This window comes from Podarcis tiliguerta, assembly GCF_965153285.1.
Source record: "Podarcis tiliguerta genome assembly, chromosome: 17".
Taxonomy (NCBI): domain Eukaryota; kingdom Metazoa; phylum Chordata; class Lepidosauria; order Squamata; family Lacertidae; genus Podarcis; species Podarcis tiliguerta.
The window spans coordinates 39,155,804-39,181,009 of record NC_139550.1 but is presented as its reverse complement, the minus strand read 5'-3'; the positions used below and the strand labels follow the sequence as shown (position 1 = coordinate 39,181,009).

At 45.3% G+C, this 25,206-nt stretch overlaps 1 protein-coding gene and 1 long non-coding RNA gene across 5 annotated transcripts in view; one reads left to right on the top strand and one right to left on the bottom strand.

Annotated features, from left to right (window-relative positions):
• The window catches only part of LOC310668167, a 38,510-nt gene extending 20,974 nt beyond the window's left edge, over positions 1 to 17,536 (top strand). The window contains exons 1-4 of one of the 4 annotated variants that reach the window (XR_014506634.1): positions 5,690 to 5,877; positions 8,657 to 8,878; positions 10,691 to 10,785; positions 17,107 to 17,536. This is a non-coding gene — a long non-coding RNA (uncharacterized lncRNA). Of the gene's footprint in view, positions 1 to 5,689; positions 5,878 to 8,656; positions 8,879 to 10,690; positions 10,786 to 11,576; positions 12,390 to 17,106 lie in introns of those variants that run through there. The other 3 variants (XR_014506633.1, XR_014506635.1, XR_014506632.1) reach the window with 3 other exon arrangements.
• The window catches only part of SHFL (shiftless antiviral inhibitor of ribosomal frameshifting), a 320,289-nt gene continuing 310,740 nt past the window's right edge, over positions 15,658 to 25,206 (bottom strand). The window contains exon 10 of the transcript XR_014506623.1: positions 15,658 to 15,696. The gene's annotated coding sequence lies outside the window, so the exon portion shown is untranslated. The remainder of the gene's footprint in view (positions 15,697 to 25,206) is intronic.

The window sequence follows — 25,206 nt, the reverse complement described above, 5'->3', positions numbered from 1 at the left end:
TTATAATTTATAACGGACAGAGATTTTTCTGTCTGCTGGTAGACATTGACATTTGATGTGTGAGCTACTTTTTGGCTTCAAGAATAAGGGAATAAACCTGCTCCAATTGTTTGAGGCAAGAAAGTTTAAACGAGCAAGGTAGTTCTGTGTGCTAAGAATTTGTATTTTCTTTATTTTTGTTTTCTTGATGAAAGTGTTGCCTAGAAATCAAAAGTAATTCAGACATTTGGCTCTGAAGATTGGGAAAATATTGCTTAACAGAAAGTAGAACAGTTGTATGTAATACTAGAGTGCATGTTTAGAATAATTTCTTTTATGTAACTAGCAGATGGAAAATTGGAAATATTTTCAGCTATGTTGATAGTTGAGTTAATAATAACAATTTATTATTGTTGTGGTTATTCATTATTCATTGCTTACTACATAAAATGCCTCAAAATTATTTATTTGTTTATTGAATTTATATACTGCCCTATACCCAGGGGTCTCAGGGTGGTTCACTTTTGTAATAACATTTAAAAAACAAAATTTAAAAAGTTATTAAAAAGATAATACAACAATATTGACTAAAAGGGCTCATCCTGCAATACTGTAAAAGGACAAAGCCTATTCACCCTACTAAAATATGAATACTTTATCTTCAGACAGCATCAGCCTAAGGCATTGAGCTATCACAGAGCACAAAACTTCAAGTAACTTATGGAATTCTTTATTTGTGACCTGCATCAAGATGGCGGTGCTCACTGGCTGCTTGTTTGCTGTTGTGTATTCCATAATGCAGTGGTTTTCAACCAGTGTGCTGTGGCACTCTGGGGTGCCTTGAATGACGGTGATGTGGGCAGAGGAAGGGAGTGAGGAGGGAAGAGAGCGAGCAGCTGTCAGGTAGACTGGACAGGAGCACAAGCCTTTTGGTGCTGCGCTTCTGCGTGAGCCAGTTATCTCGTGCAGCAGCGTGACTCACATCCCAATTTCCAGCTGAGAAATGTGGAGGGTATTTGTCAGGGAACTGCCATCGGTTCAGGAGGGAGAGAGGAAAAGCCAAATGGATTACAGAGAGCCTCCAAGGATCGTGGGAAGCAGCTCCTTCTCAGCGGAGGAGAGTGACCACGTCTCCAGTGGAGAGGAGCTGCAGGGCTCGGAGGGGGCGAGGCGGTGCCAGGACACCTTGCCTGGGCAAAGCGGGGAGGAGAGGGGTCCTCCGTTACCTGCGCCCTCCCTGCGCAGTAGGCTTCCGCGCAGAGAGGGGAGGCGCAGACTGGGTGTCAATAAATTCCTTTGCTGGGGAAAGTTTAAGGACCGCCCACTCACGGATTCTGCCAGTGAATGAGCCAGCCACGGGAGAGTGGCGCTCTGGACAGGGAAAGTTTATTTCTGCAGCTAAAGCAAGGCTTCACAGCCGAGCAGGCAGGTATTTGCCTGCTTGCTCTTGAGCAACCACTCGGAACCTTTACAGTATTGCTATGTGTGCAGGCAGTGCAGGCAAAACCCAGTGCATGGCACCCTTGATGCCTCCTGGAGCTCAGGAGCTTTAGCAGCATAACAAAAGATAGGAAGGATTCTAAAACCCTCCAATAGTATTTGTTGGTAGCTGGCAGGCAGCCAATCCCTGCTGGCATAGGGCCAGTGTTGTGATTTGCTACCTGCAGCATAAGGTGACCTATCTGTTAAGTTGTGGGTGAACATATCAGATGACACAGCGATTCTTCAAACAGCTCTTGTTTATTCACAGGCCAGAACAGAACTGAACTGAAGGGTTCAGCCAGCCTGCTTATATAGAGCTCCAGTACATCGTAACTGTAGCAACTTTCTGTAACTATCCATTCACTGAACATCACTTTCAATCCCTTATTTGCATATGTGGACCTGAGTGAAAACTATCTACAGTATCCCCCTGCTGGCCCAGGGTGAGAACTTCAGTACATAACACTATTACAGGTGGGAGGGTGTTACCTGGGCTGGCTTAAGGTGTTTGTACACTGGGCCGAGTGCCCCAGTTTGTCACTCTTGTTCCTGATGCTCCAATAAATCCTTCTGAGCTGAACCTAGGCCTCAGGTCATGCTTGAATCCACCTGCACTTCAGGTATGATACTATTAGTGTGGCCCAGCACAGAGTTTAACCCAGCAAGCCAATATCCTCAAGGCTGTCAGCCCACAGTTCCAAAGTACTGCCTTCAAGAGCCACTTCCTTTTTCTCCTGCAGGAATCAGAGAGCTATATAATGCTGGGCTTTGGTTTTGCTGCTGACCACAGGAAGAAAACCACAGTGCTAGTTGTGCCAACCCAGATGTTACTTCTAAAACAAAAGGAAGTTATTAATTGCAGACTAATGGAACTGCCTTCCAGTCTGTTGGCAGACACCTGGCACAGACCATTCCTGGCAGCTGCTATTATCCTGCTGTAGCCACTGACATGCTGCTAATTATCCAATTGAGGCAGCCTAATATTATGGGTTCTGGAGAATAACCGTGGTATGGATGAGGACCACAGTTATCTTAAGTCTAATGGTGTGTCAGGAGAGAGACCAGGGAGCTCCTCAGGGAGCCCAAGGCAGTGAGCAGCATATGGGATTGTTGTCCCTTGACCTGGGGCTGCTTGGGCAGGCTGGAAGTATCTTAAATCAATGCATAAAATAAAATTAAAAGAACAACTTAGCAACTTATAAAAGAGAATTTGACACTGGCAATATAAAGCAGTCATAAAACAGTAAAATGAGTGAGGGATGCATCAAATGGGAGTAAGTATGAGGGTTACAACAGTAGACAAGGAGAGACACTGACACCAGGCAGTGATTCAGCACACAACATATAATATAGACTCTCTAGGGGGACAGTGGACATGATTTTCATCACTCGACAGCTTCAAGAAAAATGCAGAGAGCAAAACCAACCCCTTTCCATGGAGTTTATTGACCTGACTAAGGCCTTCAGCACTGCAAATTGTAATGCCCTGTGGACTGCCCTTCTAAAAATTGGCTGCCCAGAGAAATTTGTAAACGTCATTTGGCTCCTTCATGATAATATGACAGCAACAATCGCAGATAACAATGGCTCACAAAGTGGGAGAGTGGGATCAGTGTTAAACAGAGTCAGACTTAAACTGTCAGCTGCTTATTTTGTTTATTAATAAATTTGTATGACACCCTCATCTGCAGGCCTGAGAGACAGTCAAGAACAGATGGTAATGCTTTTCCTCTGGACACTGACGATAAGGGGCAAAGCAGCAGGTCATGGATGACATCCTCAACCTGATTGCATCCACAAATGCACCTGCGTTTCATATGGGGAATTCCCAGGTATTTCCCCTCTAAATAAGCTGAGGGCATCTGTTGGAACCGTAGTTCAACAAATGCCCTATGTAGCTGTGGGAAAGTTAGTGTCTCAAGGTAATGGAGCCCTGAGTGGCTGATCTTGATTTGGGGGTACCAGATAGAATAACAGGCAGCCATGGATGCCCTATCTTGGTTGGCATCCTGATCAAAGTTCCAATTTCTTAGGTCATGTGGACTGAGGACTAAATATTTCTCCATTTTTAAATTGTAAGCCCTAAGCTTATCGTGACACTTCTGCACCAGCCACCTGACCTTAGTTCCTCTAACCAGCAGAGCTTAGTTGTAATACGTCCTCAGAGGCATTTAGTCTGTGCCCGAATCTGAGGGAGGCTAGATTGATTCTGGCTCTTATTGAGGGGAGACCAAACTCAGCTCTGAGGTGGACTGCCGGTTCCCCAGTGGAAGCCCCAACATCTGCCTTGTGGATTTGTTTTGTTGGACTTCTAGTTCAGATTTAATACCACTTCCCCAGATCTCAACCCTGTAAAACTTGTTTAAAAACATATACTTGTTTTATGTTTTATAATACTCCTGAAATAGGGGGGAGAAAGAACAGTACAAACAACCGAACAATGTCAAAAATAACTTAATCACAACAATCAAAATTACTTCAGAAAGGGAGCAACCTCTCACGGCCCAAAAACCATTCTTAAAAGGAGGGCTTTATTTTTTATTTTATTTATTATTAAATTTGTATAACACCATTCATCTGCAGACCTCAGGGTGGTTCACAACATAAAATTACAATATAAAAACCACCAAATACAATAATCCCCACTCCCACAACACATTTAAAAGGGCATCAAATAATGATAATAATAATAATGATGATGATAATAATGATGATGATGATAATAATAATGATGATAATAATAATGATGATAATGATAATAATAATAATAATAATAATAATAATAATAATAATAATAATAATAATATATTTATACCCCACCCATCTGGCTGGGAACCTTCTTGGTGGGGGCACCTGCCCTATGGAACGCCCTCCCAGCAGATGTCAAAGACAAAAACAACTACCAGACTTTTAGAAGACATCTGAAGGCAGCCCTGTTTAGGGAAGCTTTTAATGTTTAACAGACCACTGCATTTTAATATTTTGTTGGAAGCCACCCAGAGTAGCTGGGTAAACAATTATTATTATTATTATTATTATTATTATTATTATTATTATTATTATTGAAGAAACAGGGTATGACCTTCGTGAACAAATTAAATGTAGAGGGGAAAGACTCTCCTTCCTTGGAGGTTTTTAAGCAGAGGTTGGGTGGCCATCCGTCATGGACACTTTAGCATTGCAGGGGGTTGGACTAGATGACTCTTGGCTTCCTTTCCAGCTCTACAATGCTATGATTCTATGAATAGCACAATAACCAACCCATTTTCTCGAAGCAACTTTCCAGATGTTTTTAAAAAATGCTTTAGTTGTTATTGAGTGAAGGAGAAACACGTAGAGGGAATGCAAAAAACTCAAACCTGGGGAAAGAAGCCCCTTTCTTCCTCTGAAGTCACACATATATTTGCCTCTTTTAGACATAAAAATAAAACAGTACAAGACTCCCACTTCCCCTGCATCACAATGCCTAGCTATTTAAAGATTGTTTTAACATTTATTTTTCACTGAAGGAAGCGCCCCCCCCCCCGTCAGCACTAGAGTGAGCAACATCACCTGGCATTTAAAATATTTTAAAAATCAACAAACAGTTAATCTTCCCCTCTCTTTATCAAGGCTTCTTCTACCAAAGGAAAGGAGAACATTCTGAAAATGTTGCCTCTGTCAGCAGCCAAAATGCTTCCAGCTGAAAGAGATAAGCATAGCCCTTCTCTGATAGGTCAGTCATATGGCAGGAAGGCCTCTTGCTTTCCCCCCACCCTCTTCTTCTGGCTTAAGAAATAGATGTTCTCTCCCAGGAATCCATGTCCTGGGCAGTTCCAAGAAGTATAAATCAGCCTTCAACCTACAAGCGCTAATGGGAAGCAAAATGAAAATGTCTAGAACTTAGTGTGTGCCTGATTGCAGGGTCTAAGAAGAGGAGTAATCTCAGTTGTAGAGGTTGCTGTGCTTCCCCGGGGGGGGGGGGGGGCGCAAAGGCTGTGTTTGGGGAGCCCTTTCACGGAATACGTGGAAAGGCTGTGGAGAGCAGCAGTCCGAGCAAATGGATCATGGGCTGGATCTTTAGCGACCGTGCCACTTTTTCTTCCTAATGATCCCTCCAATTTTGTGTGTGTGTGAGAGAGCGAGAGCGAGAGAGAAGCTTATGGGTAGGCCAGATGTACTAATTCATTGTCTGCAATACAATCCAATTGTCTGCAGCACAACTGATAGTAGTGTCTGGCTGCAGATCCCCCCAACACAGTCTTTGCTGCTGTGGTGCACATCAAAATTAGCACCCACCTTTGGTAAACAGGCGAGGCATTTTCACATGTCACCTTTTGAGCCTCCCTTGCTCTTTTCATTTTGAATCCTGATCAACTGTCAATGCGAAACAGGAAGCAGAGGAGGGACATTTGTCAATGAGCATTCTGGGTCAAGGTAAGTTACAAATTTCCTTCCTGTTAAGGCAAAAGCCTCTTGGAGCTTCATGAGTGAAAAGGCCTGAGTTCATCATATTCAAGATTTATCACAATATTGTGGACCCTAAGGGTACAGATGATAATTGCTACTGTGGAAAATAATCCCCTCTTCAAATCTGGCAAAGGCAGTAGATTACACAATGAGCATGATTATATTTGGCCCCACACCGTGTGGGGTGTAAGCAGTGCTATTTTTCTAGAAAAAGAAGTGCTGGAACGCAATCAGTCAGTCAGTCAATCATTCTCCTTTTTTGGCATAGTAAGGGTACGTCGTATACATGGATCAGAACACAACACAGGTAACGAAATGTAGTAGGAGGTACTTTAGGGTAAGACTGTCCAGACATCATGAAATACAAAGGTGGCTCTATGGCAGGGGTAGGCACACTAAGGCCTGGGGGCCAGATCCGGCCCAATTGCCTTCTCAATCCAGCCCACGGACGGTCTGGGAATCAGCGTGTTTTTACATGAGTAGAATGTGTCCTTTTATTTAAAATGCATCTCTGGGTTATTTGTGGGGCATAGGAATTCATTCATTCCCCCCCCCCCCAAATATAGTCCAGCCCCCCACAAGGTCTGAGGGACAGTGGACCAACCCCCTGCTGAAAAAGTTTGCTGACCCCTGACTATGGTGAAGTAATTTCATGGCATCAATCAAAAATATTGCTACATTCTCCACAACGTCAATCCTACAATTATTCAACAGATAGGTCGCTCTGGAAGAGTCAGTGTGATAGATCCCCTCCTTCATTAAGGGGGGGGGGGCAAATATTTATCATATATTCTTGCATATAATAGGCAACGAAATAAAACGTGTGATGGATTCGACCTGTTTTGTGCCACAAGGGCCACCTTTCAGAATATGGGATTTTGAAGAATCTACCTTTCAAGACTGCAGACGGTGAGGGAAAGGGCTCTGCATAGATGGGGATCATAAAGGTGATATAAATTCCTCCTGGCCAAATAAAGGTGGAATTCCCACCCCCAGTGGGGAATAGGTCTTAATGGCTGTGCTGCTGAGGGTTTGGAATTACGGTAAACCTCTTGAATTCTGCGCTTGATTATCTGGAATGCTTCCAATTGTGGGAGCATAAGCAGCAACTTGAGTGATAGGCCGCAGGTTCTGATTTTGCTCTCAATGTGAACCAACCATTTGGAATGGTGAGATTCTGCCAGCATATGGAAAGTTAAAGAAGATGAGTTGGACTTGAACTCACCATGAACACCTCCCTCATTTTCTTAGAAAGGCAATGGAACTCACCTGAGAGGTGCCGGAACTGAGTTCCAGTGAGTTCTGGAGGGGGGAAAGCCCTGGCTGTAGGTGGAGGCACCAGAAAAAAATGGTCGAGGGGCACAGAATGGATGATGGAGATCTCTAGGTGGGCCAAAAAGAAAAATATCAGCATGTACTAATGACAGGAATTGTTCTCCCACCCAGCTGCCTCTTTCTTCCTCGGAGCTGACTGGTTAGAAAGAACCAAGGATCAGGTTTCCTCGATTTCTGTCTCTAGCTGGAGAAAGAAGTCTAATTGAAAACAGCTATCTCTTCACTCCCACACTGCCATTTCCCACCCACTCAGGCACAAGAGGCTGGAGGGTCTGGCGTCTGCATTCTGAGGCTCCCTGCTTAAGAATGAAGAGGGAAAGGGGCTGGTGCTGAGAAAGGCACAGGCAGAGGAAGGATGGGCGTCTGGCCAAAGCCTATGGAGGCAACGTATGCAGATTGCACCCACTCTCTCACCAAACATGGGTGGAGCACCTCCACCAATGCTCCACAAAATGTACACTCTCAGACTTGGAACCTGCCTCCCTGGCCTGAAAGAAACAACCTCTTCCCCTGCTCATCAAGCCACTTCCCTCTCTTCTTTTAGAAATTCATCCTCAAGTGCATACCTCTCCAGAAAATAGTTTCTGCATGAATAAAGCCTTTGAATGCCAGAAACTAGAAGTGATTATTCCAATCTAATTCACCCAAGCTGCAGGGTCTGCTAACAGATTATGGACACAGGCATTGATTTGGAACTCCAAACTTTGTTTCCCAAAGTTTCCCTTCCAAAAGCCTTCCCATCCCAGCTGCACTTCTCCAAGGAGAGAGGCAGCAAGAAGGGGAGTGAATATCAAGGAAACTGAAGAGAAAAGATTGGAGTGCGCTAGAAAGCAGGAGCGGGCGGCAAAGAACAAAGGAAGGAATCAGCAAAAGCTGGAGGAGACCGTTTGCACTGCTGAGAACTGCAATGAGATTGGGTTGGGGTTAGCATTAGGGTTAGGGCTCTGGTTACTGTTAGTGTTATTTGTGGTTAGGGTTACATTTGGTTAAGGAGTGGGTTAAGGAGTGGGTTAGGACTAAGCTTGAGGTTCAGATAAGGGTTGGGGTTAGAGTCGGAGGTATGTTTAGGACTAGGATTAGGGCTGGGGTAAAGTTTATGATAAGGATTAGGGCCAGAGTCAGGCCCATGCGTGGGGGGGGGGGCTGCCAAATACACTTGCCCCAGGTCTGAGAGGGCTAAGCAAGCTGGGGGCCCTGCAAGTGGCCGGCTGGACTTCTGCTGTCATGCCAAGAATGCCCTGCACCTCCCAGGCACCCAGGGCCGTTGTCTGGGCCTGGCTAGAGTTAGAGTGAGTGCCGGGGTTAGGGTTACATACCTTTCAAGTGCCCCTATTTTCCCAGGACAGTCCCGGAATTACAGAATCCACCCTGGCTTCTGATTTGATCCCAGAGTGTTTGTTTCCCCCTCCAGCCAGCCCTGCTGCCCAGCTTGGGGAGTTGGATGAGCCGGCATTGCGCTTGCAGAAGAACCCTCAGGAAGCAGAACCATTGTGTCCGGGAGAGGCAGCTTCCTGCCAAAGCGGGGGCGGTGGATGGGCACAACCCCACAATGCTGCCAACTACACTCCAGTAGTTGTTGCCGCCACCTTCCCACTTACCGGTACTCCTGCAGCCTTGGTCCACTATAACAGAGGTGAGTTTATCTCACACCACATGAAAATCTGCCTGAGGGAGGAAGGAATAAGACACATGAGAAGTGTTAGTTACACCCCACAACAAAACTCAGTCACTGAAAGTTTATATCTCCTCTGGAAATGGCATTCCCAAATGCTAAGTCAAGTTTTACTGCCTTTGCCACTTTTTTCTGAATGCTATATGGAAAAACACATGAATCTGACCTTTGGAGAGTTTGTAAACAACCATTTTTAACTTACCAAATGTGAGATCTTCTTATGCTAGGGGAAGTGAAAAACACTAGAAGGAACTTGGAATTACAGTGGTACCTCAGGTTACATAGAATCATAGAATCATAGAATCATAGAGTTGGAAGAGACCACAAGGGCCATCGAGTCCAACCCCCTGCCAAGCAGGAAACACCATCAGAGCACTCCTGACATATGGTTGTCAAGCCTCTGCTTAAAGACCTCCAAAGAAGGAGACTCCACCACACTCCTTGGCAGCAAATTCCACTGTCAAACAGCTCTTACTGTCAGGAAGTTCTTCCTAATGTTTAGGTGGAATCTTCTTTCTTGTAGTTTGGATCCATTGCTCCGTGTCCGCTTCTCTGGAGCAGCAGAAAACAACCTTTCTCCCTCCTCTATGTGACATCCTTTTATATATTTGAACATGGCTATCATATCCCCCCTTAACCTCCTCTTCTCCGGGCTAAACATGCCCAGCTCCCTTAGCCGTTCCTCAGAAGGCATCGTTTCCAGGCCTTTGACCATTTTGGTTGCCCTCCTCTGGACACGTTCCAGTTTGTCAGTGTCCTTCTTGAACTGTGGTGCCCAGAACTGGACACAGTACTCCAGGTGAGGTCTGACCAGAGCAGAATACAATGGCACTATAACTTCCCTTGATCTAGATGCTATACTCCTATTGATGCAGCCCAGAATTGCATTGGCTTTTTTAGCTGCCGCGTCACACTGTTGGCTCATGTCAAGTTTGTGGTCAACCAAGACTCCTAGATCCTTTTCACATGTACTGCTCTCAAGCCAGGTGTCACCCATCTTGTATTTGTGCCTCTCATTTTTTTTGCCCAAGTGCAATACTTTACATTTCTCCCTGTTAAAATTCATCTTGTTTGTTTTGGCCTAGTTCTCTAATCTGTCAAGGTCGTTTTGAAGTGTGATCCTGTCCTCTGGGGTGTTAGCCACCCCTCCCAGTTTGGTGTCATCTGCAAATTTGATCAGGATGCCCTTGAGTCCATCATCCAAGTTGTTGATAAAGATGTTGAATAAGACCGGGCCCAAGACAGAACCCTGTGGCACCCCACTAGTCACTCTTCTCCAGGATGAAGAGGAACCATTGATGAGCACCCTTTGGGTCCGGTCAGTCAGCCAGTTACAAATCCACTGAGTGGTAGCATAGTCAAGACCGCATTTTACCAGCTTCTTTACAAGAATATCATGGGGCACCTTGTCAAATGCCTTGCTTACATACAAATGCCTTGCTTACATACGCTTCAGGTTACAAACTCCGCTAACCCAGAGATATTACCTCGGGTTAAGAACTTTGCTTCAGGTTGAGAACAGAAATTGTGCTCCAGCGGCGCAGCAACAGCAGGAGGCCCCATTAGCTAAATTGGTGCTTCAGGTTAAGAACAGTTTCAGGTTAAGAACAGACCTCCTGAGGTACCACTGTACATACAGTATTTTAAAGGTCTTACTTTGCTGCATATTTTGTGATTTTAAATCTCTTCTGGGGTTCTGTCACCAAAGTGTACTGGCCCTAAACTTGGATCTATGCATCCAGAAATTCTCCTTTCTCTATTTTTTCCTTGCAGTTTTGTCCCCATCTTCCTCCCTCCTGAGGAAGGGAAAACTGAGACAAAGGAGCCTGGCAGCCAGGGCCATCCTCTGGGTTGGTTGTTAAAGTCATGTGGGTGCCGGCCGGGGGAGACTCACATTAGTGGGACGTGGCCCCATTTGCCCTCTTTGGCTAGCCTCCACTGTCGCTGTTAGATCGCAATGCCAAACGCACTTATTGGAGAGTAAAATCCATTGCACACAATGGAAATTCTTTTCACGTAAAGCTACACAGCACTGCAACCTTATCATGGCAGGCACATTTGTGGACTTGCGCACACATTGCCAGATTCATCAATAATTATTTGGCATATCCAATCAATGTGTGCAGAGGAGGGCTGCCACGTGGGTGGCGAAGCAAGCCTCTTTTCTCCTGCTCTGGAGGGAAGGACCCAAACCAAGGGCTTCAAGTTAAACATCAGGAAGAACTTCATGGTGGTGACAGCTGTTCAACAGTGGAATGGATTCCATTTGGAGGCGGTGGACTCTCCTTCCTTGGAGGTTTCTAAGCAGAGATCGGACGGCCATCTGCCATGGAAGTTTTAGCTGAGATCCCTGCATTGCAGGGGGTTGGACTAGATGACCCTCAGGGTCCCTTCCAAATCTACAATTCTATGTTTCTACTAAATCTTTATTAATGACCATCATTAAGAAACTGGGATAAGAAGCACATAGAACACATTCTAATTTTGCAGATGTACATGTATACATAGCTGGGTAATATAAATAGTAATGTCCAAAAGCCACAAAATGCAGGAAGTACATTTTCAGTCTGTGATTTATTGTTGCTGGTTTTAAATGTCGTTTTGTTTTTAACAGACATGTTGTTTTAATTTATCATTTTGTGCCGCTTGCATTTTATAGAGATGTGACTAATGCACTTCATAGATAAGAAAATAAATCTTTGTCTACGTGAACCCTGGAGACCCATTGCTTCAGCTGAACTCCCACAGCACAGGGGGCTCCAACCTAGGAATCAGAATGAGAGCCCTTCAAAGTCTGTGAATCAGAAATTCTCCTCTTGATGCCTCTAGTGCCACTTCATAAATTTGAACAGCCTGGAAAAGAGCTGAACAGTTCAGAAAATTAGATGTATGACCACACAGAAGTAGTATTTACAGGAATTTAGAGCAGGAATTGAAGCACCAAGGAGCTTCAAATTAAGAGTTTTGATTGCAGTATTGGTGGTGGTTACATAACTGGATTGAAAACGTCTGGAGAAACTGTGAACTTTGACTTTAAAAATTAAAATTAAAAAATAGCTCAGTTCCTGAATTGTGCTTTACATCATTCCACAATTTCACATAGTTTCATACATGGCTTTACAACTCCCTCCCTCCAGGGCTTACTTATTTTAAGTAAAGACTAAAACTGGAATGTGTTTTCTATGCCAAGGCTTAACCTCAGAATAAATAAAGTACTACTGAGCATGTGCACAGTTTGCCCCAGGGTTTCCAGGCAATGCATTACTGGACAGTTCAGCATGTCAACACTATCAGGAATTTACTGCCAGCAAGAATGTCTGTAAAATTTAAGATTCACCTATGTCAGATCTGGAAAACAAAGCAGAACCATAAATTAATGCTGTATAGGGATTGTGTTCTCAAGCACAGGATTCCATAATGCTTCCAACACTTGACTTACAACAAGGATCTTGTCTACTGCTGGGAGCCTCATGTCCAGCACTGCCTGGTTGGTTAACAATAGTTACTAGAAAGTAATGGAAAATGATTCACAAAGAATTAAAAAAATATTCTTAAACTCACATTTCCCCAAAGACCAGAGGCCTTTCTCTTAGGGATAATAAGTGATGACATTCCAAAAAAGGCACTCACCATCATTTTGTACATGACTGCTGCGGCTAGAGTAGTATATGCAAAAAAAGTGGAAAGAAGAAGAGGTGCCCACAAAGGAAATTTGGCGGGACAAATTGATAGCATACATAGAACTAGTAACTCTGACCATGAAACTAAGGAATGAGGATGAGTTAAAGAGAAGAGTGGAGGTGTTTTGGGGATTATTTTAGAGGGTGCAATATACAATTTAACCTACGAGTAGGAGTTAACAAATGAGCAGAAGATAACATCAGAAAAGTAAGACTTGAGATGATAATGGGATGATAATCAGTACCGTATATGCAGCAGATCAGGGTTTCCCTAGAATGCCACGGAGAGATGGACTGGGAAGTCCTAGGAAAAGAGATAAGTGTTGATGTTGTTTAGTCGTTTAGTCGTGTCCGACTCTTCGTGCCCCCCTGGACCAGAGCACGCCAGGCACTCCTGTCTTCCACTGCCTCCCACAGTTTGGTCAAACTCATGTTGGTAGCTTTGAGAACACTGTCCCACCATCTCGTCCTCTGTCGTCCCCTTCTCCTTGTGCCCTCCATCTTTCCCAGCATCAGGGTCTTTTCCAGGGAGTCTTCTCTTCTCATGAGGTGGCCAAAGTACTGGAGCCTCAGCTTCACGATCTGTCCTTCCAGTGAACAATCAGGGCTGATTTCCTGATGGTGATGGATACTGTATGTTAAAATTGTGTAAGTAAGAGTTGTGTTTTTCAAATAAAAAAACTGTCACTCAGAGTGCTTCCAGACATGGGCTGAATTTTGCCTCAGGTGGCAAAACAGGATGGGCCATCCCTGGGACAGACACTCCTTTGCCATCCCCTTTCCTTCGGACAGTTGGGCCACGTAGACTCCAAGGATCTTTACTAAGCACCACATGGGGGCTGGGTGTGATGTCCAACTCTGCTGCAGATGTTTGACCTTCAGAGAGAAACAAAACAGCCTATGGGCATAGCCAAGGGGAGAAGGAGGGCAGCTGCCCTCCTAAATCAATAAAATAAATACAAACTTGAGGTTCTGCCCCCCTAACAAAGGCCTGCCCCCCCAATAATCCTTTCAAACAAACAGAGCTAAGATTAGCAGCTTTTGCTGTTTCTCTTTCTCATCTCTGCCAGCTTCTCAGCATTTTTCACAGGCAGAAATAACTCAAGGAGGCACCTAACGAACCTTTTCCCAGACCCAACTTTTCTACTGCGTTGGGAGATGCCAGTGAAAAACTAGGACATCAGATGTACCTGAGTCTGGGAAGCAAATAAGTGCTGCTTCTCTTCCTCATCAAGTAGATGGGATTAAAAGATCTGCATCTTCTACTCCTGTTGGGTCAACAATGAGAACACTTCAAAGCCCCTTTTTATTTAATGGTTGTTGCATTTGGCATCCTTTGGGAGTGAAGATGTTGTGGCTGTAGAAACCAATATGGAAGAGAGATGTTTTGTTGCAGCAGGGCAGATGAAGGCGCCCAGTTGTGCTGTCGCAGATGCACCATGGCGTTTCTTCTCTCTGTGCTCCTCCCAGCCGTCATTCCTCCTTCAGTCACTGTTATGGATGCGCAACCTGGCTGTCTCCAGGCACTGTGAGTGTCTGCCAGGGAGGTTGATGTTGCCAGCCTTAATGGCGCATTTGCAGACATCTTTGTGATGCGGAGTTGGGCTGCCGAGAGGCCTGGTGCCTGAAGCCAGCTCCCCATACAACATATCCTTGGGATCCTGTCACCTTCCACGGTGTGTGCTGGCTTCATTTAATAACCAGCCTGCTAAGCACGGGCAACAATAAATTACATGCAGGCCTACTGGTGTGGAAGGAAATAACCATTATATGTATTCTATTTTATACTGCCTTCCACAGTATTTCCAGGGCAGCTTACATTCCACCAGCTTTGCCAGCACAGGCCTGCTCTCCTGGGGGCAGGAGAGCTAAGAAGCAGAAGGCTCAAGCCATACAAAGCAGGCAACCTAAGGCCCGGGTCGCCTTCTCAATCCGCCCGCAGTCGGTCCAGGAATCAGCGTGTTTCGACATGAGTAGAATGTGTGCTTTTATTTAAAATGTATCTCTGGGTTATTTGTGGGGCACAGGAATTCATTCATTATTATTTTCCCCCAAAATATAGTCCGGCCCACCACATGGTCTGAGGGACGGTGGACGGGCCCACGGCTGAAAAAGGTTGCTGACTCCTGATCCAAAGGAACAACGGTTTACAAATGAGTGCCTGAGTTTTGGTTTCAGTTTTCCTGTTTCCTCCCTGTCCCTTTCCCCTTGCATGTCATGTTTCTGCAGGTAGGGACCAGGGGTGACAACTAAAACAAAATATGGAGGGGCAGGCAGGTAAGCACCACCCTCCATAATTGATCACAAGATGTGACACACGCCCCCCCCCCATTTAAATGACAATGTTCATCAATTGGAGGGGGCAAAAGAATCTTGGCCCCCAGGACCTGGCTTCTATGGAAGAGACTGTCTTTTGTAAGCTTCTCTGGGAACCTTTTTGACTGAAGTAGTACAAATCTTCTAAATTTAATAGGATTAAAAGAATAAAATAATTATAGATCACAGAATCATAGAATTGGAAGAGACCCTGAGGGTCATCTAGTCCAACCCCCTGCAATGCAGGAATCTCAGCTAAAGCATCCATGACAGATTTGCCGCTTGCTTTTAATGCGCCCTGATCTATTGCCCGCTTCACAACTTGCTGGCAGGAGACGGAGAGCTCCAACATTAAACCCTATTGCTCCATCAATTGCCTCTTTAGGGGGAGGGGGCTGGGGGTGAGGTGAGGAGACCCTCAAAACTTGGCAAGCCTCCAAAGGGAAAACTTACATCGGGCAACATCTCAGTGTTGCTCCACCATCCACCGCCTGCCCATTGCCAGTCCTCAGGAAGAGCCTCTTTCGCAGAGCTCAGTGGATCCTTCTGGAGAAGAAGAAGAAGAGTTTGGATTTGATATCCCGCCTTTCACTCCCTTTAAGGGGTCTCAAAGCGGCTAACATTCTCCTTTCCCTTCCTCCCCCACAACAAACACTCTGTGAGGTGAGTGGGGCTCAGAGACTTCAAGAAGTGTGACTGGCCCAAGGTCACCCAGCAGCTGCAGGTGGAGGAGCGGAGACGCGAACCCGGTTCCCCAGATTACAAGACTACCGCTCTTAACCACTACACCATGCTGGCTCTCGGGGGGGGGGGCTCCACTGCCACTCTCCCCCCCCAAGCCAGCCCCCCCCCGCCATGCCTCTCCTTCTCCCCGCTCCTTCTGCCTTTTTGTGCGTTTCCGCTGCGCCTCCAGAGCATGATTTCTGTTCTCATCCTGAAGCAAAGTTCTTAACCCGAGGTAATACAGTGGTACCTCGGATTACAGACGCTTCAGGTTACAGATGCTTCAGATTACAGACTCAGCTAACACAGAAATAGTACCTCGGGTTAAGAATTTTGCTTCAGGATGAGAACAGAAATTGCGCAGCGGCAGCAGGAGGCCCCATTAGCTAAAGTGGTGCTTCAGGTTCAGAACAGTTTCAGGTTAAGAACTGATCTCTGGAACGAATTAAGTACGTAACCAGAGGTAAAGGTAAAGGGACCCCTGACCGTTAGGTCCAGTCGTGGACGACTCTGGGGTTGCGGCGCTCATCTCGCTTTATTGGCCAAGGGAGCCAGCGTACAGTTTCCGAGTCATGTGGCCAGCAGGACTAAGCCGCTTCTGGCGAACCAGAGCAGCACACGGAAATGCTGTTTACCTTCCCACCGGAGCAGTACCTATTTATCTACTTGCACTCTGATGTGCTTTCGAAATGCTAGGTTGGCAGGAGCAGGGACCAAGCAACGGGAGCTCACCCTGTCGCGGGGAATCGAACCGCCAACCTTCTGATCGGCAAGTCCTAGGCTCTGTTGTTTAACCCACAGCGCCACCCGCGTCCCTGTAACCAGAGGTACCACTGTACAAATCATCTACATTCCTCCACTGGGAGAACTGACCATTTACTCCTACTCTCTGCTTCCTCTTGCTTAATTAAGGCTGTCCCCTGAGTAAAGAAATCTTAAGCTCTTTTCAGAATATTCATATTGGGTCAAAGGAACCCCAGCCGGGAGAGTCACATTGTGGTGGCCTCCGTGGCCTAAGGTAACCCTGGGTTGCTGACTGCAGGGAAAGAGCCCTCATGCATGCAGTTGTCACACGCAGGGCTTTCAACAGAGGTTATAGCTGCAGGCTAAGGGTAGAGCCAGTCCCTGCAATGACACACTACCATGTGCAACCACTTAACTCTAAATGAAGGTCTGTACAGGGCTTTAAGTTAAAACCCTAAATACACTTACTAACACATAAATCCCACTGAGCTTGCTGAAATTCGCTTCTAGTATAAATTTAGGATTGCAGTTAGTTGATTAAGTAGATGATTTTTCATGGTTTAATCATTAATTGATTAAATTTGCATAAAGGTAAAAACAATACATTCTGAAGCCAAAAGTATGCTTTCTTTATTTGTTTTCAGTGTGTTGTCCCAGACATTATTTATTATTTCCTGTATGAGTCAGAAAATGTATCTGCTACTTGCTCTCTGTAATTTGTTATAGGGTTGTCATATTTTGAAGAGCAAAAAAGAGGACTCGCATGTGCACCCCCTTATTTGTTACTTCCTGCTCCTCCACACAGCCAGAGGCCAGGATGCTTCACAACCACCCAGCCCCCCCCTGCCCCCCCCAGGGGCCTCAGGCTGTGTCATTGTGCATCATGACCCAGAGTCCATCCTCTCTCTCACCTTAAAACCGCCTTCTGTTCAGCAGGACTTAACTCTCAGGTCAGTGAGAATATAAATACGGCAACCTAAGAAGGGGCTGCTGGGTTTACATGTTCGCTGGGCTTTCCCGTGGAAGCCAACAGAGAAATTCATTCTGTGAAGGCTGCGATCAAATGGCAGCAGAAGAAACGGTGGAAGCAAAGACCTGATGGATTTCAAGCCTTCTTTTTTGAGGGGAATTTATTTATGCATTTATGTATTTATATGTGCACACACATACAATCATTATTATCCCATATTAAAAATTGAGCGAGGGTGGCTCTTAGGACAGCGCTCCTAGTCTTGTGTCCCTCATTTTGATTCAAGAAAAATAAATACAGTAAATGGACAAAAGTACAAAGATTCACAAAACGTTTAGGGGTATGCGTACCCCTGCGTACCCCCAGAGGTTAGCACTGCTGGCAGGGGAGCAGCTGAGTCAGCGTATGTGACCATAACCCAGCAGTGTAGTCCAGGCTTAGCATCCAGCGTAACTGCAGATGTAATGCACCCTCGCCCTCTTTTTGTAGAATAATAGGTAGTAGTAGCCCAACAGAATTTCCCCCAGGATTATATTGTTAGCAGAGTTTAAAAGTAGGTGCTGCAATAGAAGTTACACTAGTGGCCAAAATTGTGGAAAACTTTTGGGAAAAGTGTATTTCTGTGGTTTGATGGCTCATAACACCACTTTTTTGGGAGCAATACCATAAAATTATATATCAATGGAAAGATAATTTCATGAAGAATGTAATGCAATGACTTTTATAAAGGATTATTTATTACAACAGCAGTCATAAAGAAGAAATGTGAAACACATAGAAAAAATGAGATGTACAAAAATTCTCACCATGTCAGTTAATACTTAGTTGGGCAACCTTTACCTTTAATTATGGCCTTATAATGCCTTCCCATGGAGTAAACCAAGTTTTTTTAGTTCTGCAGCTGTAATAATGTGAAACCAATAATTGCCTCTATCAGTTGGGTTTTATTGCTGGGTTGCTTCTGACTAACAAGTTTCTTTAGTCGGCTCCATAGATTTTTGATTGGGTTACGGTCTGGGCTATGCATTTTGGGGCATTTACATTCCCATTGATGACATGAATTATGCCCACACCTTTGCTGTCATATAACTTCAGAGCATAACACTAACTGGGTGTTTCAGGTACTTGTAATGCAAGTAGAATGGAAATCTTCTCCGAATCCTCTCCTCCTGTATTTCATGCCATCACTACCAAAAGCAAGGAGATTTGGGTCTCATTCCTCCAAATAGCACTGTCCCATTGTTCTGCTGTCCAGTTAACATGGGTTTTAGCCCAGTTTGATCTTTTCAACCTTTGTTTGAAATAACAATGGCTTTTTCCTTGGAATTCTAGCATTTAGACCGTATTCCTGCAGTCTGTGCCAAACAGTTCTTGCACTCAACTTCACATTACATTGCGCCAGATGCTTTTCTTCTGCCCCGTCGACAGACTGGCGGGTCCTGGCAATGGGGGGAGATTTGCTCTCTGCTGGTCTGAAGGGTTTGGACAGAATTGTGTCTGAAATGAAAAGGGATCTCAGGTATCTGACCCTGCTTCGTCAGACTTCAGTTCTGCCGGGACGGAGGAAGGCCGAGCCCGGCCGGGAGCGGGGAGCGCCCCGCGGCCTCCTCCTCCGCCGCCGCCCGTTCCCTCTCCGCCTCGAGGCTGCTGGACATGGCGGGGAGGGAGGCCGCCTTTCCCTCCGCTCCCTGGCGGGTCTGGCGGGGGGAGAAGCAGCCCTCCGGCGAGGGGGCCGGAGCTCCGGCCTGCCCGACTCCCTGGCCGAAGGCCCAGCTCTGTCGCTCCGCGGAGGCGAGCAGCCCCTCGCCGCCGACGCTGGGCGGACGGAGCTCCCTGGCTGCTTCGTCCTCCGAAACAAAACCAACAACCCACCAACAAAACTCCCAAACAAAGAAACCCCGGACATTTTGCCTCATTTGAAATATCCGCCCGGATGGACGTTTCAGTCCTGAAAAAGACGACGCGTCCAGGAAAAAACGACTTATGGCAACAATAATTTGTTATCTGCAGAACTTGTGTTAAAAACAATTTTCTGTGAAACTATGCTCCTCAAGTGAATAGGAGGGGCTTTTAAATTGATCTAACATTTGAAAATGGATTTATCTGTTCGTTCAATTAAATATTGCAGCCTAATAAAATAGGCTGGCTGTCATCTCTTGCAAAATGACTTCTTCCCCTTGCAGAAGTCACTGGGGTCAAGGAGCCAGAGGACTGAGGAAGAGGAAATCACGTGGTCTCTGTCTGGAATTATTAACTTAGAAGTTGATGTGTCACTGAGTCAACTTCCATTTCACTGGAAAGCAGAAAATTCCTCAGTGCATTTGGTTCTTGGATCAAATGTGTGTCATCTGACCCAAACTGCTTCTCTTCAGTTGAGAGGTACAGGGTGAGGGGCAATGGGCAGGAATCATCATGCTTTGGCTAAATTCTACTGCGGAGTTATTGGGCATCACTGTGTAGCATCCCAAGGCCAGGGAGGCAGGAGCTGCAGTCCCCCAACATCTGGGGAGACACTGACTTCCATTCCCTGATGTTGCTTTGGAACTAGCTGGGCCCATTTCCCCACCCCGGGAACATTTCATTTCACATTTAATTTGTATACTGCATTTCTATAGTAGTATACACAAAGCAGTTTACAACAACAATATACCACAAAGATCACACAGGCTTATAACAATCTAATCCGATACAGAAAGTCATAATAAAAACATAGCTTTAAAATAAGCAGTTTATATCAAATGATGTAATATTCAACAATCCATTAGAATATAATAGTACACAATAAAATTAACTCTCAAGATATCAGCAAATACTACTTACACAGAAATTCTATAATCAATAAAATCAAAAACAAGTCACAATGCATAAAATACCACAACACATGCAAAAGGATGTCAAAGGATTAAAGAGAGAAACAAAGTCACACAGCTTTTAATTTTTTTAAAAAATCTCCCTCCTCCCTCTCCAGCTGCTGCTTTGTTCTTCAAGTCCTCGCCTGGGAGAGGCTGCTGCTCATCTGGCCTTGGCAAGGCTCTGCTGCCCCCTGTGCACTTCCATGCAGAAGAAGCTGGCAGTCGGTGTGAAAGGCTTCGTTTCCCCTTTCTGCTCCTCCTCCCTGTGTCTGCTGCTTGTTCACCTGTCCTGTCAATCTGAAGCCTCAATAGGGTGCCTGGGGCAGCCACACCTGAGACATCCGTTGACTTGGATCAACTTCTTCTACTTGCCACTGTTTTTCTGTCTAATTTACCTTGCTGTAAAGGCTATTGTGAGGGTAAAAGTCTATAACTCATTTACACATGAAAAGCACTGTGCAAGCGGTGAAATTCATATAGGCTCCTTTCCTTTTCTAATTAGCTCTTGCCAATCCTGTGGAAGCTGAAAAGTGCCTTCTAGGAAACTTTTTGCTTGAACATAAAAATATGTTAGACTGCCCTCTGCTGGTTCCTTTAAGAGGGATCACTAAACTTGCACATAAAAAACTTGGGTGCAATCTAGGATTTGGAGTTTTAAAATCTGGGGAAGTTAGGCAGTGGTGAAGTTGGTAATGCTGAGACAGTTGTTTAACTCAGAAGAAGAGTTAATCCCTTTATCAAGTTGGAAACAAAGATAAAACCTACCAAGAGCAGCAAGCTAGAAAAACATATTAGACTGTGTACATTGTCATGTCATGTATTGTCATGGCTCTGGCTCCAATGTGCTCCCACCGCTAGTGTTTGAAGCTGAGAATGCAAGACATTAGCCACAATCCATAGGCATCCTTAGCTTCTTGAGAAACATTGTTTCCCTCCAACATTCCCACTCGGCTGTGGCTAAGCTGATGTGTGACATTTGAGACAGTCATTTCACATGCACAGATGTCAGATTCGGGGGGGGGGGTTTTGCAGGTGCAGGGAGACAATCCAGGTAACACACATCAGGTGAAGACATCTCCACCTCATCTCTGGTGTGCACAGCAACATATAAACGTGACTTCAGATGCAGCCACTGCCAACAACTGTGTTTCAGGCTGCTAATGTGTGCCTAGCCTTCATTGCCTGACTGGTGCCTGCAACTCTTTGGGCATCAGAGTCACCTTGTGCACACCACACATTTAAAGCACAGCACTCCCCCCAAAGAATCCCTGGAGCTGTAGATTGTAAAGGGTGCTGGGAACTGTAGCTTTGTGAAGGAGAAATGAAAGTTCCAAGGATTCTTTGGGGGAAACTCTGTGTTTTGAATGTATGATGTGCACACAGCTCTACTGTAATTGCTTCAGACCACCTTCATTCTACACAGAGTAGATCGACTGAAATTAATGTACCATCTCTGAGTATGATAAACAATGGACACCAAACTCAAGGTTTTGTTCCTGTGAGGGAGAAATGGAGTAGGAGGTGTCCAGGACATAACAGGCAAGGCTGATCTTTGAAGGAAAAAATTCCTTAGATATATTTGGCTGCATTTAATTTGGGGGATATAGAATAATAGAAATGGGACCCCAAGGGTCATCTAGTCCAATCCCTGCAATGCAGGAAGGTCAACTAATGCCTCCATGACAGATGGCAGACCTCTGCTTAAAAACCTCTAATGAAGAAGAGTTCACAGCCACCTGAGGGGAGGCAGTTCCGCTGTTGAACAGCTCTCACTGTCACAAAAACTCTTCCCGATGTTTAATCAGAATCTTCTTTCTTATAACTAGAAGTCATTGGTTCCAAACTGTCCATCATTTCTCCGATGAAAGTAGGGATGTCCCATTCCATGATGACAAATTTACTATTTATACCACACACATCTTACTGGGTTGCCCCAGCCACTCTGGGCAGCTTCCAACATATATAAAAACATAATAAAACATTTAAAAAACTTCCCTATACAGGACTGCCTTCAGACAGTGCGGGGGTCGGATAACTCCATACACTCCAACATTTCTCCAATTAAAATAGGAACATCTAAGGAAAAGTGGGGCATTACGGGATCAAATCAGACACTGGAACAGCTTCTCTAAATCAGGGACGCCCCTGGAAAATAGGGACACTTGAAGGGTCTGTGCTTCAGGTCCTAGCTTCCGAAGCAGGAAAAAACAAGCTTGCTGCATCTTCCATGAGACAGCCCTGTAGATTTTTGAAGATGGCAATCATATCACCTCTCACTCGCTTCTCCAGGCTAAACATACCCAGTTCCTTCAAGTGCTCCTCATTAGACTTGGTTTCCAAACCCGTGATCATATTGGTCACCCTCCTTTGCACACAGTCCAGCTTGTCAATAACCTTCTTAAATTGTGGTCTGACCAAGATGTGGCCTGACCATGGCAGAATAGAGCAGGACTCATGCTTCCCTTGATCTTGGCACCCAGCTTCTGTTGATGCAGCCTAGAATAACATTAGCTTATTTTGCTGCTGCATCACCCTGTTGACTCATGTTAAGCTAGTGAGCTACTAAGACTCCTAGATCCTTTCCACATGTCCTGCTAGTAAGCCAGGTATCCCCCATCCTATATTTGTGCATCTGGTTCGTCCTGCCTAACTGCAGCAGCTTGTATTTGTCCCTATTGAAATTCATTTTGTTAGTTTGGGCCCAGTTCTCCAAACTGTTAAGGTTGTCTTAAATCCCAGTTTTATCTTCTGTGGCCTTAGCTACCCCTCCCACTTTGGTGTCATCTTGAAATTTGATTCATCCATTTATTGAACAGTCCCAGGACAGAACTCTGTGGCACTCCATTTGTCACTTTATTCCCAGATGATGAGAAACCATTTGTGAGCACTCTTTGGGTTGGGAAAGTTAACTAGCTGCCAATCTACCCAACAGTTACCCCGTCTAGTCCACATTTTACCAGCTTCTCCACAAGAATGTAATGAAGGACTTTGTCAAAAGCCTTACTGAGATATAGATACACCCACAGCTTACCCTTCTTAAATCTCAGCTGATCTATAAACTCCTTATACAGCCACACCATTCTTTTTAGATGCTTCCCACTTTTCTATCTTGTTGGAATTGTTTGCATTTGTGCCTTCAATATTTTATCTTTAATAAACTCCCTTCCTAGGACTCCATTCTCTTTGATACTCTACGACATGGGTAGGCAAACTAAGGCCCGGGGACCAGATCCGGCCCAATTGCCTTCTAAATCTGACCCGCAGACGGTCTGGGAATCAGCATGTTTTTACATGAGTAGAATGTGTGCTTTTATTTAAAATGCATCTCTGGGTTATTTGTGGGGCATAGGAATTCATTCACTCTCTCCCCCCCCCCCCCAAATATAGTCCGGACCCCCACAAGGTCTGAGGGACAGTGGACCGGCCCCCTGCTGAAAAGGTTTGCTGACCTCTGCTCTACAATTCTATGCAATTTGAGGCTTAGTGATATTTTCATGCAATTGGCACAATGAGGGAGTCTCCAGGTGTGCCTCAGTCTGAGGATGCAGTGGATGTAGCCTACCTTGATTTCAGCAAGGCATTTGACAAGGTGCCCCATGATATTCTTGTAAAGAAGCTGGTAAAATGCGGTCTTGACTATGCTACCACTCAGTGGATTTGTAACTGGCTGACTGACCGGACCCAAAGGGTGCTCATCAATGGTTCCTCTTCATCCTGGAGAAGAGTGACTAGTGGGGTGCCACAGGGTTCTGTCTTGGGCCCGGTCTTATTCAACATCTTTATCAACGACTTGGATGATGCCCTCAAGGGCATCCTGATCAAATTTGCAGATGACACCAAACTGGGAGGGGTGGCTAACACCCCAGAGGACAGAATCACACTTCAAAATGACCTTGACAGATTAGAGAACTGGGCCAAAACAAACAAGATGAATTTTAACAGGAAGAAATGTAAAGTATTGCACTTGGGCAAAAAAAATGAGAGGCACAAATACAAGATGGGTGACATCTGGCTTGAGAGCAGTACAGTACGTTCCGCGAGTCTCTTCGTCTTGCGGTTTTTTTCGTCTTGCGAAGCAAGCCCATTAGCGGATTAGCGCTATTAGCGGTATAGCGGCTATTAAAGGCTTAAGGGATTAGCGGATTAGCTGCTAAAAGGCTATTAGCGGCTTAGATCAGCTGATAAGCAGCTTAGATCAGCTGTTAAGCGGCTTAGCTAACAGCTGTTAAGCGGCTTAGGGGCTTGGGAAAAAAGGGGGGGAGGGGGGAAAAAACCCCAGGAATCGCAAGACATTTTCGTCTTGCGAAGCAAGCCCATAGCAAATTCGTTTTGCGAAGCACCTCCAAAACGGAAAACCCTTTCGTCTAGCGGGTTTTCCGTCTTGCGAGGCATTCGTCTTGCGGGGCACCACTGTACATGTGAAAAGGATCTAGGAGTCTTGGTTGACCACAAACTTGACATGAGCCAACAGTGTGACACGGCAGCTAAAAAAGCCAATGCAATTCTGGGCTGCATCAATAGGAGTATAGCATCTAGATCAAGGGAAGTAATAGTGCCACTGTATTCTGCTCTGGTCAGACCTCACCTGGAGTACTGTGTCCAGTTCTGGGCACCACAGTTCAAGAAGGACACTGACAAACTGGAACGTGTCCAGAGGAGGGCAACCAAAATGGTCAAAGGCCTGGAAACGATGCCTTCTGAGGAACGGCTAAGGGAGCTGGGCATGTTTAGCCCGGAGAAGAGGAGGTTAAGGGGGGATATGATAGCCATGTTCAAATATATAAAAGGATGTCACATAGAGGAGGGAGAAAGGTTGTTTTCTGCTGCTCCAGAGAAGCAGACGCAGAGCAATGGATCCAAACTACAAGAAAGAAGATTCCACCTAAACATTAGGAAGAACTTCCTGACAGTAAGAGCTGTTTGACAGTGGAATTTGCTGCCAAGGAGTGTGGTGGAGTCTCCTTCTTTGGAGGTCTTTAAGCAGAGGCTTGACAACCATATGTC